The sequence below is a fragment of the Nycticebus coucang genome, chromosome 7, assembly GCF_027406575.1.
Source record: "Nycticebus coucang isolate mNycCou1 chromosome 7, mNycCou1.pri, whole genome shotgun sequence".
Lineage (NCBI taxonomy): Eukaryota > Metazoa > Chordata > Mammalia > Primates > Lorisidae > Nycticebus > Nycticebus coucang.
The window spans coordinates 17,464,935-17,482,027 of record NC_069786.1 but is presented as its reverse complement, the minus strand read 5'-3'; the positions used below and the strand labels follow the sequence as shown (position 1 = coordinate 17,482,027).

General features: G+C 36.2%; 1 protein-coding gene and 1 pseudogene across 6 annotated transcripts in view; one reads left to right on the top strand and one right to left on the bottom strand.

The window, feature by feature from the left end:
* Positions 1-17,093, top strand: part of PTPN4 (protein tyrosine phosphatase non-receptor type 4) — a 271,666-nt gene that overhangs the window by 46,368 nt on the left and 208,205 nt on the right. The gene's annotated exons all lie outside the window — the stretch shown is intronic.
* On the bottom strand, positions 15,226-15,367 carry LOC128591117 (uncharacterized; annotated as a pseudogene).

The window sequence follows — 17,093 nt, the reverse complement described above, 5'->3', positions numbered from 1 at the left end:
TCTGTTCAATAGCTCTACTTCTTCTTGGTTAGGTCAAGGGAGACTGTGTGATTTCAGGTTTTGGTCGATATCCTCCATATTATCAAAGTTGGAGGAAAAAAGTTATATTGGACATAAAGTTTCCTGTAGTAATCAGAGATGATTTCGTATCTCTGTTGAATCGGTTGTTATTTCCCCTTTTTGGTTTCCGATTGAGGTTATTATAGATGTTAACTTTTCTGTTTCTAGTGAAGTTGGTCAGAGGTTTATTGATTTTGTTTATCTTTTAAAAGGACCAACTTTTTGGTTCATTAATTTTCTGAATTTTTTTTTCAATTCTATTTCTGATGTAATTTTTATTCTTCTGCAAGGTTTGGAATTGGATTACTCTTCCTTTTCCAGTTCCTTGACGTGGCTCATTAGGTTGTTTCTGTGTTCTCTGTTTTTTGGATGTGGGCATCTAATGTAATAAATTTCTCTGTTAGGACTGATTTCTTTCTATCTTTCTTTTTTTGATACAATCTCATTCATTCACTCTGGGTAAAGGTGTGCTGACGTCATAGCTCATAGCAACCTCAAATTCTTGGGCTCAAGCAATCCTCTTGTCTCAGCCTCCTGAGTGGCTAGGACCATAGGTGCCTGCTACAACACCTGGCTAGTTTTTCTATTTTTAGTAGAGACAGGGTCTCACTTTGCTCAGCACCTCTGCCTCCCAGAATGCTAGGATTACAGGTATAAGCCACTGCACCTCTTATGACTGCTTTTGCAGTATCCCACAGGTTTTAGTAGCTTCTTTGCTTCATTGTCGTTATGTTCGAGGAATGTAATAATTTCCTTCTTTACCTTCACCTTGACCCCGCTGTCATTCAGCATAAGGTTGCTTAGTTTCCATGAAGTTGTGTGGGGATGAAGATTTTTGTGGGAGTTGAATTATACCTTTATTCTCCTGTGGTCTAAAAAGGTACAAGGTATAATTTCAATTCTTTTCATTTTGTTGAGGTTTGATTTGTATCCTAGGATATGATCAATTTTTAAGTATGATCCATGAGCTAACGAGCACCTCTCCTCATTGGCTTTGGGGTGGTATGTTCTGTGTATGTCTATTAAGCCCAGTTTCCTAGGATTGCATTTAAGTCCCTTGTTTCTTTGTTTATTTTCTGTTTTTAGAGGATCTGTCCAATTCTGTTAGAGGAGTATTGAAGTCCCTAGCTATTATGGTGTTGTAGGATAGTATATTGTTCAAACCAGTTAGAATTTGTTTTGTAAGGTAATTATAAATCTTGCCTGCATCAGTTATGGTGATTATGAAATGTCAATTTTCTTCTTTTTTGAGTTAGGGTCTCACTTTGTTGCCTATGCTAGAGTGCCATGGTGTCATCATAACTCATTGCAACCTCAAACTCCTGTGCTCCAATGCTAGAATCACCTTTTTTTAATTTTTAAAAATTTTTTTTTTTTTTTATTGTTGGGGATTCATTGAAGGTACAATAAGCCAGTTACACTGATTGCAATTGTTAGGTAAAGTCCCTCTAGAATCACCTTTTTCTACCAAAGAATCCTAATTTCTTTTAGTGGAAATAATATATAGGGAATTAAGTATGTTCAGTGTCATTGGATTATTGTATCTAGATTCTAATAGTGAACAGAGACAACAAATGTACTTTAAGAAAAATGAGATCATGTCAATACCTCTAATTCAGATCCAATATTATTGATACAGCTATCGCCCGTGCCATAGCTGACCTCTTCTAGGGTCAAACTCCTGGTTCTCAACAAATGGATTAACATTTATTCATTTGTTGTACATGATACACAAAAAACAGTTTCAGAATGTTGCATTAAGACTGCTGCTGGAAACATATTTACTGAAGTTCAGAGTTTTTATACATTTCTTTTGATTTGTCCTCAGAATATATGCTGGTGTCATTTCTGAAAAATGTAATCTGCCACAGTCTGTGATAGATTGAAAATGGAAAAAAGCTGGCTCTTCATCACAGGTAGCTTGAAAGGCATCACTGGGTTTAGTTCTAGGTGACAGTCTATTAGGCTCTTAACATACAGTGCTAGTTTAATTCCTATGCATTAGACAGACACCTTATGATACCTTTATTAGTAGACATAGGATGGTGCAATTATGGAAGAGACACCAGAAGGCTGACAGAAAGCTCGTGGTTTGCAATTGCATTTCTCTGATGATTAGGGAAGATGAACATTTTTTCATGTGTTTGGTGGTCGTTTGTCTTCTTCAGGGACGTTTCTATTCAAGTCTCTTGCCCACTTATAAATGGGATTGTTTGCTTTTTTCTTACTGATTTAGTTTAAGTTCTTTGTAGATTCTAGTTATCAGTCCTGTGTGAGATTCATAGCATGCAAATATCTTCTCCCATTCTGAAGGTTGTCTGTTTTCTTCAGTTGTTGTACCCTTAGCTGTGCAGAAGGTTTTTAGATTGATCATATCCCATTTATTTATTTTTGGTGTCTCTGCAATTGCCTGCGGGGAGGGGTCTTCTTTTTATTTATTTAGTTTTTGAGATAGTCTCACTCTGTCACCCTGGGTAGAATGCTTTGGCATCATAGCTAACAGCAACCTCAAACTCCCAGACTCAAGCAATCCTCTTGCCTCGGTCTTGCAAGTAGCTGAGACTACTATTATGGCACAACACTATCTAATTTTTTCTATTTTTAGTAGAGACAGGGTCTCACTCTTGCTCAGGATGGTCTTAAACTTCTGAGCTCAAGCAATACACCTATCTCAGCCTCCCAGAGTGCTAGGACCATGCCTGGCAGCCAAGGAGGTCATCTTTATAAGTTGTTTTCCCATGCTGAGAGCATCAAGAGTTTTTCCCACACTTTCTTTTTTTGTTGTTTTGTGTCTTAAATCTTTTATCCAGGAAGAGAATTTTTGTAAGTAGTGAGAGGTATGAGTTCATTTTCAGTCTTCTACATGTGGCTAACTGGTTCTCCCAGCACTAATTATTAAATAGGGATTTTTTTTTTCTCCAGTGTATATAATCCCATTGACAATAGCCTATATCACAAAATCTCAAAGCTACATACGCTGGTGTGGATGTGGAGAGAGGGAAACACTTTTACACTGTTGGTGGGACTGGATACTAAAAAAACCTCTGGAAAATAGTATGGAGAATCCTCAAAGAGCTAAAAGTAGACATTTCATTTGATCCCGCAATCCCATTACTACCAGATTATCTACCCAGAGGGGAAAAAATGATTTTACCATGAGAACATTTGCACTAGAATGTTTATTGCATCTCAATACATAATCACTAAGATGTGGACTTAACCTAAGTGCCCATCAACCCATGAATGAATTAATTAAAGTATGGTATATGTATGCTATAGAATACTGTTCAGCCATAAAAAGATGGAGACTTTACATCATTTGTATTTATCTGGATGGAGTTGAAGTACATTCTTCTTATTAAAGTATCTCAAGAATGGAAAAGCAAGTATCCAATGTACTTAGTACTAATATGAAAGCGGTAGATAACTGTGCCCACGTGAGAGAAAAACATAATTATATTCAAGTCGGGGTGGGGAGAAAGGAAAGGAGAGAAGGGAGGAGACTAGGGGATTGGTAAGCTTTCACCTAAAGTGCATAATGCAAAGGGTATACAGTACACTTCTTGGTGAAGGGCTCAACTACAACTTGAACTTTACCTCAGAAATGCAAATGCTAATCATTTGTACCCTCCTTAATCTGAAACCTAATGTCACCTAATCATCTGTACCCTCCTTAATCTGAAATTAAAAAAAAAAAAAAAGAAGAATGAAAACTTGTGGTGCATATTTTGTAGTTCTGGTGTTGGTCTGTAGGCTTTAGGATTTACAAGTCTTTTCCTGGGCTGGTGGTTAGTTTTCCCAAAGGGATTGCCACTATTCTGCTGGGCAATAAACCTGGCCACTAGTAGTCCTAAAACCCAGTTGGGGTGGACACTTGGGGAAAGAGAAGCCCAAGTAATACTGATGATTTTATATAATTAACACATACTTTTTGAGTGCTACCGAGTACAAAGCTGAGTCTTAGGTGCTAAGAGAAATAAAGGTAAAGTTTCTTTAAGGAGCTTACAGTCTTATAAATGAAAAATATAGTTGATAGACTTTAAGGTTTAAGTAGTATTCTTATACCCAGAAGTAGAATAGCTGGATCATATAATAATTCTGATTTTTTTAATTTTGGAGAAATTGCTCTATTGTCTCCCACAATTGTTGCCTCGTTTACACTCCTAGCAACAGTGTACTACCAGTTTCTCCCCATCCTTGCCAAAACTTATTAATTTGGGGGGTTTGTTGTTGTTGCTGCTGCTGCTGTTTGTTTTATAATAGTAGCCAGACAAATGTGCTAAGCAATATCTTGCTGTGGTTTTAATATGCATTTCCTTAATGGCTAGTGATATTGAAAGGTTTTCATGTGCTTTTTAGCCACTTGTATCTCTTATTGGAGAAGTGTCTATTGAAGTTATTTGTCTATTTTATATTTAGTATTTTGTTGAATTACAGGAGTTATTTATATGTTCTGGTCATTAAGCTCATCAGATACATGATTTGCAAATATTTTCTTCTATACTGTGGTTTTATGATCACTTTCTTGACACTACCCTTTGATGCACAGAAAAAGTCCAGCTTATCTTTTTTTATTTTTTTATTTTTTTACTTTTGTTGCCTGTGCTTTTGGTGTCATATCTGGGAAATTATTCTGTATTTTCACCTAAGAGTTTTATTTTTTATAGTTTTAGCCTTTATACTTAGGTCTTTGATTCATTCTGATTTCAATTTTTAGATACGGCTTAAGGCAAAGGTACACCTTGGTTCTTTTACATGTGGATAGCTAGTTTTTCCAAAACTATTGTTGTAAAGAAATAATAAGCTTTATAGTAAGTTTTGAAGTCAGGTTTGACTTCAGGTTTTGAAGTTTGAAGTCATTTGTGGACACCTTCTACATTGCTCTTATTTCAAGATTATTTTGGCTATTAAAAGTCCCTTGAAGCCAGATGCAATGGCTCACGCCTATAATCCCAGCACTTACACCAAGATGGGTGGATTGCTTGAGCTTACAAGATTGAGACCAGCCTGAGCAAGAATGAGACCCCGTCTCTGAAAATCTAGCTGGGTGGTTGTGATGGGCACCTGTAGTCCCAGCTACTGGGGAGGCTGAGCAAGAGAATTGGTTGAGTCCAAGAGTTTGAGGTTGCTGTGAGTTATGATGTCACTTGGTACAGTGTTCTAGAGATATCTGTGAGGTACAATTGGTTTATAATGTTGTTCAAGTCTTCTATTTCCTTGCTCATTTTTCTGCATATTAATTGTATTTATTATTGAGAATGAGGTATTGAAGTCTCTAACTATTGTGAAATTGTCTGTTTTTCCCTTCAGTTCTGTCAAGTTCTTGCTGATGTTTTTAGATGCATATATGTTTATGTCCACCTAATATTTTGACCCTTTCATTATAGATTATGCTTTTTTCTAATAATGCTTTTTTGCAAAAAACTATTTGTCTAGTATTAATATTATATTTACTTTATCTCTGTTGTTACTTTTTAAAATATATATATAAATTTTTTTGTTTGTTTTTGGCCAGGGCTGGGTTTTAACCCACCACCTCCGGTATATGGGGACAGCACCCTACTCCTTTGAGTTTTTAGTATATCTTTATATATCCTTTTACATTCAGTTGTGTGTTTGAATCTGAAAAATGTCTTACAAAAGAGCATATAATTGGAGTAGATTTTTAAAAATCCATTCTGCTAATCTCTGCCTTTTAGTTTATGTGTTTAGTCCATTTACATTTAATGTATTTACTGATAAGGTAGTGCCATTTTGCTAATTGTTTTCTATGTCTTTTGTCTTCTTTTGTTTTCTGTTCATCCATTACTGCTTTATTTTGTTTTACATAGTTTTTTTAGTCTGTCTTTTCAGTTTTTTCTTTTTATTTTGCGATGTGTTTTTAAATTTCTTAGTAGTTGCCCTGGGGATTAATTTATAATTGTCTAGTTGGGGTAACTGCAACTTAATTTCAATACTATTGAGAAATTTTGCTCTTACATAGCAATCCTCCCTTCTCCTTTCTTTATACTGTTGTTATACAAATAGTATGACACCTTTGTACATCATAAGCCTATCAATACAGTTTAATAAGTATTACTGTATGCAGTTGTCTTTTAAATCACATTGGGGGAAAAGTTATAAACACAAATTACATTTATACTATAGTTTATATTTAACCATCTCATTATACTTAACTGATGTTCTTTATTTCTTCCTGTGGATTTGAGTAACTAGTATTCTTTAATTTCAGATTTTACTGTTTTTTCTTTCTTTTTTTTTTTTTTTTTTTTTTGGCCTAGAGCACATTTGCTAGTGACAGATTCCTTTAGTTTTTGTTTATCTGGAAATATTAAAAATTATTTTTCATTTAGTAAAGCATTGTTTTGCTACATGTGGAATTCTTTTTAATAGCCTTTTTCTGTTAGAGCTTTTAATGTATCATCCCACTATCTTCCGACCTTCATGTTTTCTGATTAGATATTGCCTTTTATCGTTGTTAAAGATCTCTTGTACATGATGAGTCACTTCTTTCTTTTTGCTTTGCAGATTTTTTCTATTTTTTTTTTGACATTTAAACTGTGATGTGTCTAGGTGTGTTTCTCTTTGATTTATCCTAGCTGGAGGTCATTTAACTACTTAGCTGTGTAGATTAATTTTTCTAAATCAAATTTGGGGAGTTAAATGCCAGAATTTCTTTACATGTTCTGTCTGCCTCTTTTTTTGTCTTGGTGTGCTTGATGGTGTCTCACAGGTTCTAGGATCTGTTCATTTTTCTTCAGTCTTTATATTCTTTCTGTTCCTAAAATTGAGTGTTCCTTGTCTGCAAGTTGACTGTTTCTTCTCTTTACTCAAATCTGTTGTTGGGCATTGAATTTTTCATTTCAGTTTAAAAGTTTTTTCAGGGCGGCGCCTGTGGCTCAGAGGAGTAGGGTGCCAGCCCCATATGCTGGAGGTGGCAGTTTCAAACCCAGCCCCGGCCAAAAACTGCAAAAAAAAAAAAAAAAAATTTTAACTACAGAATTGGAACTGTTGACTTAGAAAATAATTTCTTTTTATTTATATTCTCTATTTGGATGGTGTTCTCATGCTTTTGTTTAGTTCTATAGTCATTGTTTATTTTAGTTGTTGAACACATTTATAATAGCCGATTTAAAGTAATAAATATTACACTGGTAAGTGTAATATCTGGGCTTCTTTGGGGGCAGTTTCTGTTGAATTCTTTTTATTCTATCTGTGTGGGTCATAACTTTTCTGTTTTTTTTTTGCTATTTAGTATTTTTTTTGTGTGTTGGCTTCTGTATTTTTTTTTTTTTTTTGCATTTTTTGGCCAGGGTCAGGTTTGAACCTGCCACTTCTGGTATATGGGGCTGGCCCCCTACTCCTTGAGCCACAGGCGCTACCCTGCATTTTTAAAATAATGTGTTTTGTCAACTCTAGATATCAGATTCCTTCCTCACTAGGTCTTTAATTATTGTTACTGGTGTTTGTTTATAGACCTTCTTGAACTAATTTTATAAAGCCTGTATTGTTTACCATATGTGGCCCCTCTTATCTTTGCTCAGTTAACTTGCTTGTCAGCTCTTTACTAGACAGAGATTTCCTTAAAACAGCTGTTCTCAACGTGTGGGTTGCAACTCACAGCAACTGTATTAAGGGCCGTGGCATTAGGCATGTTGAGAACCACTGCCCTAAATGCTTGAACCAGTACATTTCCCAATCTTTTCTGAAGGGGTTTTCATTGCTTATTGAGAGCCCTACTTGTGCCTTCACTTTATAGTTTTGCAGAGAAAGAAGTGGAAATTAGTATGATTCTCAGCTCTTCCCTGAACATGTACACAGTTCTACACCTGCTAATAGTGTTGTGGACATCTCATTCCCTAACTTCTCCCTTTTTTAGTTTTTGGTCAGCTTTTCCAGTCCAAGTGGAATTACTATTTCCTGCAGCTGTGATGGTAAAAGGCTGTTTGCACTAAGCAAATTCTGAGTCAAGTAAAATAAAGGCATACTGTGCAAGCAGGAGTTTCCAGGCAGCTATAAAATGGTCAAAAAATGATAGTTCTCAAGAAATGGGGCATTTTCAGCAGTCTACCTTGGGTGATAGAGTGAGAATCTGTCTTAAAAACAAAACAAAACAAAAAAACTGCTGTGAGCTGTGACACTACAGCACTCTACCAAGGTCAACAAAGTGAGACTCTGTCTCAAAAAAAAAAAAAAAAAAAAAAAGATCAAGCCAATCCTTTTCTTCTGTTTTCTGCCTTCAGTCCATGTTTCTTGTGTTCTCTTCCTGCTACTGTTAATGTTTGTATCATTTGTCTTTCTCTCTGACCTAAATGCCTTAACATATATTTACGGTAACAGAAAAAATAAAACAAAATTTTTTGCCATTTGACCTTTGAAGTAAAAGTCAGAAACAACATGCTTATTTTTAGTAAAAAAAGACATTATATTAAGATTAATGGGATTTAAATGTGAAATATTTTTATTCCCAATTTTAATTTACCACTGTGTGCATTGCCCAAGTGTGCTGCTTCTATCTTGTTTTTATATTTGTCTATAACTTTTATAGTTTGGGTGTCATTTGTGTCCAACTTTAATATAGTTTATATATTTGTCTTTTTATATAAAAGTAGACTTATCTTTATTTTCAAACTTCTAGAATATTTACAGTTTATAAGTACATTAAGTATATTTCGGGGAATGAACATTTCTATTCACAATTCATATTCTTTTTTTAAATAGATGTGTTTTTCCCCATTGCTGGCAGCTACTTATACATATATATCAGTTTTACTGCAGTACTTTTGAGATGGAAAAAAGAGAGATGTGATAGAGAATTTTATTTAATCTTATTTCCTCTTCTAAAACATGAAGACTGAGCATATTTTTTCACAGAGTGGGCATTGTTAAGTACCGAAATTCTCCAGAAATTAAGAATTATTGCATTATGATATGAAAAGTAAATGTGGCAAGAAGTGGGTCTACATTTGTTATCTCAGTAACTGAAAATATTTTGTTATAATAGTTCATGGGATAATCTTGAACTGATTAAACAGTTCATTTAAGCTTTATGTTTGTAATTATTTGGATAAATTAAAACCCTATTCAAGTAGGTTCTCCATATACACTGATTTATTATTATTAAATATTCATTTGCAGAGAATCAGTTTATAATGTCAAACTAATTTATTCATAGCCATAACTAGTAGAGTATGAGTCAAAAAAGTAGGTTGTAGGGATGAGAAGGATGGAAAAGATACTGATAGTTATTCATACTTTATTGGATACATTGTTGAATTACTCTTCCTGGGCTTCTGAATGATCCAGTAATAAACCATGTGAAACTCAGGAGATAACAAAAATATTGCTCCATACAATCTTCTTCCATGGTTGTTTATGGCAGGTAGGGTTGTTAGGAGCATTTGAATGTTATTTTTTAGCTTTAGAAATTAGAAAGTAGGATGGGCTTAATGTTTTTCTCTTTGTCTGTAGAGATTGTAATAGCAGAGCTCAAATTCCTGATTCTAATTTCTCTTAGCATTTTTTTTTTTTACCTTCTCAAATGAAACACAGAAAAGTAATAAAATGGTAACAGTGATTATTTCAATGATAACTGCTTCTTTGGTATTTGGATATATTTATTGACAAATTATCAAATAGGTGCAAGGTTAATTAGTAGAACATTCCTTTTTTTAACATTCATTCAATTAATGATAAACCTAGTTAAGTCTTAGAAATAAGACATAATAATGACAAATACTTTTTTATTTTTAAAGTTAGCCATTTAAAAGGGAAGGCATTAGACATGGTAATTTGGTACTTACACTTGCCGGGGAGTAAGAATTACCTTTTGCATCTGGCTTTAAGTAGTCTACCTCTCACAGCAAATTTGAAATGATCAAATTTGCTAAATTCTCTCCTTTCTAAATAGCCTAATCCAGCACTTATCCCAAATTCACTCTCCATGGAATTGAAAAGAGTGTGTTGGGATTTTTAATCCTGAAATATTGGTCCAGGAAACACCTAAAATAGAGGAGAAGGAAAGGAAGCTAGAGTTAAGAACGCAGATGAGCTTAGGAGTTGACCAGGCTTTTACTGTAATTGATTATTTGCTGGTAGAAAGAAACACCATTCAGAGAACTTTGTAGATGCCCCAGTGGTCTAGCTTTCAAAATAAAAATGTACTCTTCAACTATCATAAAAGTAATTTTATGCAGATTTTTCTTTTTATTTATTTATTTATTTTTGTTTAGTGGGCCCAGGCTGGGTTCGAACCAACCAGCCCCATTGGATGGGGGTGGTGCTCTAACCATTGAGCTACAGGTGCCCAGCCTAGATTTTTCTGAAACAAAAAAAGAAAAATTATGAGTCAAGTTGGTATTCTCTTGGGAAAGAGGGAGATAATACTTCGTCTCGGATTGCTGTAAAGAGCCTGTGTTCACATATATTCTGTTAATTCTAAGAGGATGCAGTCATTATTCTTAATATTCCTACCCTATCTCCCACCCATTTATACGGATATTTCAATGTATATAGTTGTTTCAGAATTTAGTCAAAGAGATACAGTGCCTCTGGATCATTACCAAAATGCCACTAATTTTTACTTTGGCTGTTCAGATAGGTAGGTACCTCTTCCTGGCCTTAATTTGGATTTCCCTGATGGCTAATGATATTATACATCCTTTCATGTTTTTTGCCTATTTTCTAATTGGATTGATTTTTTTTTTCTTTTTTTACTGTTGAGTTTGGGAGTTCATTTTATATTCTAAATATTTGTCCTTGGTTAGCTAGATGATTTGTAAACATTTTAAAATTTTGATGAAATATTCAGTCTCTGGAATTTTAATTTTTGTTGTTGGTTTTAAGGATCATCCTTTTGGTGTCGCATCTGACTTCACCATACTGTGTTCCTAAGATTTTCTTACATGTTACCTTCTAAAAATTTTTTAGTCTTAAGTTTTATATTTAAGGCTGATTCTGTGAGTAATTTTTGTGTAAGGTGTGAAGTTTGGGTTGAGGTTCATTTTTTTGTGTGTATGGATATCCAGCTGCTCCAGGACCATTTTTTTTTTAAATTGAGATAAGGGTCTCACTTTGTGGCCCTCAGTAGAGTGCATGGCATCGTAGCTCACAGCAACCTCCAACTTGGGCTGAAGAGATTCTCTTGCCTCAGCCTCGCAAGTAGCTGAGACTACAGCAGCCCACCATAGTACCCGGCTTGTTTTTTTTTTTTTTTTTTTAGAGATGGGGTTTCACTCTGACTCAGGCTGGTCTTGAACCTCTGAGCTCAGGGTACTCCAACCTCCTTGGCCTCCCAGAGTCCTAGGATTACAGGCGTGAGCCACCACACCTGGGCCAGGACCATTTGTTAAAATGACCACCCTTTTTCTCTTGAATCGCTTTTGTGTCTTTATTAAAAATCAGTTGGCTGTACTTGTGTGGTAACTTCGTTTTGTCTCTTCTCTGCCATTACCACATGGTCTTGATTACTACCACTGTATAATAATTTGGGCTAGGTGTGGTGGCTCATGCCTGTAATCCTAGCACTCTGGGAGTCTGAGGAAGGTCAATGACTTGACCTCAGGAGTTCAAGTCCTGCCTGAGCAAGAGTGAGGCCCTGTCTCTACTGAAAAAACAGAAAAATTGGCTGAGCATGGTGGCAGATAATCCCAGCTTCTTGGGAGGCTGAGGCAAGAGGATCTCTTGAACCCAACTCCATGGCATTCTAGTCTGGGGCAACAGAGAGTGAGACTGTCCCAACAACAACTACAAAAAACAAACAAACAAACCCTAGGCTCGGCGCCTGTGGCTCAAGTAGCTCAGGTGCCAGCCACATATACCTGAGCTGACGGTTTCGAATCCAGCCTGGGCCCGCCAAACAACAATGATGGCTGCAACAAAAAAATAAAAAAAGTAGCCAGGCGTTGTGGTGGGCACCTGTAGTCCCAGCTACGTGGGAGGCGGAGGCAGGAGAATCGCTTGAGCCCAGGAGTTGGAGGTTGCTGTGAGCTGTGATGCCACGGCTCTCTACCAGGGCGACAGCTTGAGGCTCTGTCTCAAAAACAAACAAACAAACAAAAAAAACCAACCTAAAATCTGGGCATGTGATTTCTACTTTTTTCTTTATGAGTAGGAATAGAATTACTCCCACTTTTATTTTTCAAAATTGTTTTTGCTATTCTGATTCATTTGTCTTTCCTTATAAATTTTAGAATAATCTCTTTATCTACAAAAGAATTTTACTGGAGTTTTGTTAGACACTGTATTAAACCTGTATACCTACCTGGAGAGAATTGACATCTTTACAGAGTGTTCCAGACCATGGAACATGGTTATGTCTCTCCATTCATTTAGATCTTTGATTTTTTATTAGCATTTTATGGGTTTTGGCATAGACGTTCTGCGTGTTGTAATAGATTTGTACCTAAGCATTTCATTTTTTTGTTTAGCAGTTGCAAATTGTTATTATATTTTAAATTTGATTCCACATATTCATTCCAGTCAAAATATAATTGATTTTTGTATATGATATATCCTGATACTTTGTACAATTACTAATATGTCATCACAAGAACTAATATGTCATCTGCACATACAGTTTTATTTCTTCCTATGTGCCTTTTTTCCTCTTTTCTTCCCCTCCCCCTTTTTTTCTACCTCATAGCACTGAGGTAGAACTTACAGTATTATGTTGCATAACAGTGGTGAGATCTTTCCTTGTCTTGTTCCTGATTTTAGGGGGAAAGCATTTAGGATTTAACTGTTAAGTATGATGTGGGCTATGGATTTTTGTTTAGATTTTCTTTTTTGTTTGTTTGTTTTTGAGACTGTTTACTGTCGCTGTCAGTAAAGTGCTGTGGCATCATAACTCACAGCATTCTCAAACTCTTGGGCTCAAGAGATCCTCTTGCCTCAGCCTCCTGAGAAGCTGGAACTAAAGGTGCTTGCCACAATGCCTGGCTATTTTTAGAGACAAGGTCTTGCTTTGCTCAGGCCAGTCTCAAATTCCTGAACTCATTCCTGAGCTCAAGCGATCCACTTGCCTTGGCCTTCCAGAGTGCTAGGATTACAGGTGTGAGCCATGGAGCCCGGCCTAAATGGATATTCTTTATCAAGTTGACAATGAAAATGTTATCTCTTCCCCCCCACTCAGTGTGGGAGGGGAAGTAGTTTTCTATATTGTTTGTTCTGGCCAGAAGTATCATGGCTTCCCAAAGCCTATTCAGGGAGCAGTAATACATGGTAATGGTGTAATGAAGTTAGATTCAATTGAGGACTGTTGTTCTCCATCAAGGCTTCCACAAACTAAAGTAAACAAGGTGTTTCTATAATGATTACTATAGTAGTTTGACCATAGGTTTTGTTCTCACTGATCTGTGACCCTAATTTTGTTCCTATTGTGTCCCACCTGTGTTTACTATCTTTGTTTTTTTCTTTCTCGCTTGCTTATTCAGTCTCTGTGTTTCCTATTCTGACCTCCTATCTCATCTTTATTTCTAGTTTTCAAGAATTTTTATTATGAATAGTTGGTAAATTTTGTCAGATGCTTTTCTGCATTGAGGTAACATCATTTTCCTTTATGTATGTTAATATGGTGGATTACATTGATTGTTGAATTATTAAACTTTGCTACATCTCTGAAATAAAACACACTTGGTGATAGTATGCAGTTCCTTTTATATATTGCTGGATTCCAGTTTCTTATATTTTGTTAAGTATTTTTTTTTTTTTTTTTTTTGTAGAGACAGAGTCTCACTTTATTGCCCTCAGATAGAGTGCCGTGGCATCACACAGCTCACAGCAACCTCCAACTCCTGGGCTTAAGCGATTCTCTTGCCTCAGCCTCCTGAGTAGCTGGGACTACAGGCGCCCGCCACAACGCCCAGCTATTTTTTTGGTTGCAGTTCAGCCGGGGCCGGGTTTGAACCCACCACCCTTGGTATATGGGGCCGGCGCCCTACCGACTGAGCCACAGGCGCCACCCTTGTTAAGTATTTTTTGTCTATATTCATGAGGGATATGAATTTGTAGTTTTCTTTTTTTATGTTTTTGTCTATTTTTTCCCATGAGGATAGTACTGATCATCTAAAATTGAGTTGAAAAGTATTCCCTCTTCTGCTTTCTGGATGAGATTATATAGAAGTTGTGTTAATTTTTTATTTTCTTTTAAATGTTTGTTAGAATTTTCCAGTGAAACCTTCTGGATCTGAAGGTTCTGTTGGAAGAGTTTTAGAATCGTAAATTTTGAAATAGTTACAGGACTAAATTCTCTGTTTTATATTGGTCAAGTTCTGGTAGTTTGTGCCTTTTGAAGAATTGGTTCATTTTATATGTCACATTTCATGTGTACATTGTTTGTTGTATTATCATTTAGACATCTGCAGGGTCTGTGTGGTATTCTCTATTTCATTCCTAATGTTAGTCATTTATTTTTGACAAAAAACTTAGTCTTGCTAGATAGAAGTTTATTATGTTTACTGATCTTTTCAAAGATCTAGCCCACCCCCATTGATTTGTTTTTGCTTGTCTTTAATTTCATTGATTTCTGTTTGGTGTGGGTTCATTTGGCTCTTCTTAATCTAGCTCCTTGAGGAACGAATTTAGATTTCCGATTTCTTTCCTAATTTCTGTTGTATATGTATATATTGTTATAGATCTCTATTGTCAGCACTGCTGTAACTGTGCCTCACAAATTTGATATGTTGTATTTTCATTTTTTTTTGTGTGTGTGGTTTTTGGCCAGGGCTGGATTTGAACCTGCCACCTCTCGCATATGGGGCTGGTGCCCCACTCCTTTGAACCACAGGCGCTGCCCGATATGTTGTATTTTCATGTATATTCAATTCAGTGTATCTTTAGATTTTTCTTGAGATTTCCTCTCTGCCCTATGGATTACATAAACTCTAATTGTATAGTTTCTGTGTGTTTGGAGAATTTCCTGTTACCTTTCTGTTATTGATTTCTAATTTGCTCCTTTTATTCTCCGAGAACACACTTCGAATGATTTTAATTTTTAAATACGGTTAGAATTGTTTCATGGCCCAGGATATGGTCTCTCTTAGCAAATATTCAATGGGCATATAAAAATTATATGTATTCTATTTTTATTGGTAGTGTTCTAAAATGTTCATTGTTACATTCTATTGATTGATGTTTTTATTAAGTTCTCTTATAGTCATTTCAGGTATGTGGTTTTTGAATCATATTTTGCAGCTCTGTTGGATGATATATTCACATTTAAGATTGCTTTGTCTCTTGTCTTGACCATTTTATTAAACTGATAAGAACAGATACTGCACTTGATCTTAGCCAAAAGGCTAGAAGCGATCTTGTCTTGACCATTTTATAATTATGTAATATCTTTTTCCTTGTTCCTGTGTATTTTCTTTGTTCTGAAGTCTACTTTATCTGATAGTAATATAGTTATTTCTCTTTCTGTTGATTAATGTTTCTATGATATGTCTTTTTTCATCCCTTTATTTTCTACCTGTCCATATTATAATAGTTGAGAGTTTCTTGAAGACAGCCTTGCAGTTGGGTTTTTTTTTCCTTTTTTCCACTCTGCCAATCACTGCTTTTATTTTTATTTATTTATCTATCTATCTATTTATTTTTTGAGTCTCACTTTGTTGCACTTGGTAGAGTGCTGGGGTGTCATAGTTCACAGCAGCCTCTAACTCTTGGGCTCAAGAGATTCTCTTGCCTCAGCCTCCCGATAGCTGGGCCTATATGTGCTCGCCACAATGGCTAGCTTATTTTTATTTTTATTATTTTTTTGAGACAGAGTCTCACTATGTTGCCTTCAGTAGAGTGCTGTGGCATCACAGCTCACAGCAACCTCCAACTCTTGGGCTTAAGCAATTCTCTTGCCTCCTCCTCCCGAGTAGCTGGGACTGCAGGTGCCTGCCACAACACCCAGCCATTTTTTTGGTTGCAGTTGTCATTGTTGTTTAGCAGGCACAGGCCAGGTTCGAACCTGCCACCTTTGGTGTATGTGGCTGGTGCCCTACTCACTGAGCTATGGGCACTGGGCCACCTGGCTATTTTTAGAGGCAGGGTCTTGCTCTAGCTCAGGCAGGTCTGGGACCTATGAGCCTAGGCAATCCATCCACCTCGGCCTCTCAGAGTGCTGGGATTTCAGGTGTGAGCCACTGCGCTTGGCCCAATCCCTGTCTTTTAATTGGGAAGATTTACTTGGTTAGCTCCTCCTTATGAAAGTACTAAAAGTATTTTCCTCTATGTTATTTTTATACTTATGGAAGATTGACTTTTACTTTGAGGTTTTTTTATTTTTGCTATATAGTATCTTGTCTGTTGCCCAGGCAAGAGTGCCATGGCCTTAGCTCATGACAACTGCAAACTCCTGGTTTCAAGTAATCCTCCTGCCTCAGCCTCCGAATTAGCTGGGACTACCGGTTGGCACCATCTCACTCAGCTAATTTTTCTATTTTAGTAGAGACGGGGTCTAGGTCTTGCTCAGGTTAATCTCCTGAGCTCAAAGGATCCTCTTCCCTCAACCTCCCAGAATACTAGGATTACAGATGTGAGTCACCATGTCTGGCCTACTTTTTAGCTTTAATCTTTTGATATAAATAATATGTAAGAGATCAGCTCCTGCTATTAAATACCAATTTGAAATGCTATTTTTTTATTATTATTACTTTGCTCACTCATTCTTACTGCTTGCTGGAATTCAGTGGAGTGATCACAGGTCATTGCAGCCTCAAACTCCTAGACTTAGGCAATTTTCTTGCCTCAGCCTCCCCAGTACCTGGGACTATAGCCATGTACCCCCTTGCCTCGCTACTTAAAAGGATTTTTTTAGAGGCGTGGTCTCTCTGTGTTGACCTTGATCTCAAGTAGTTCCCTTGTGTCCGCTTCCTGAACAGCTAGGATTACAGGCATGAGATATTGCCACCAGCTTGCTCACTCATATTTAAAAATTCCAAATACTTGTATCTATTTCTGGTTTAGTTTGTTTTCTTTCTCTAATTGTCATTTAAACAGAAGTTTTATGAGTTTTAAAGTTTGAGTCCTTGAACGACTGAAAGTAT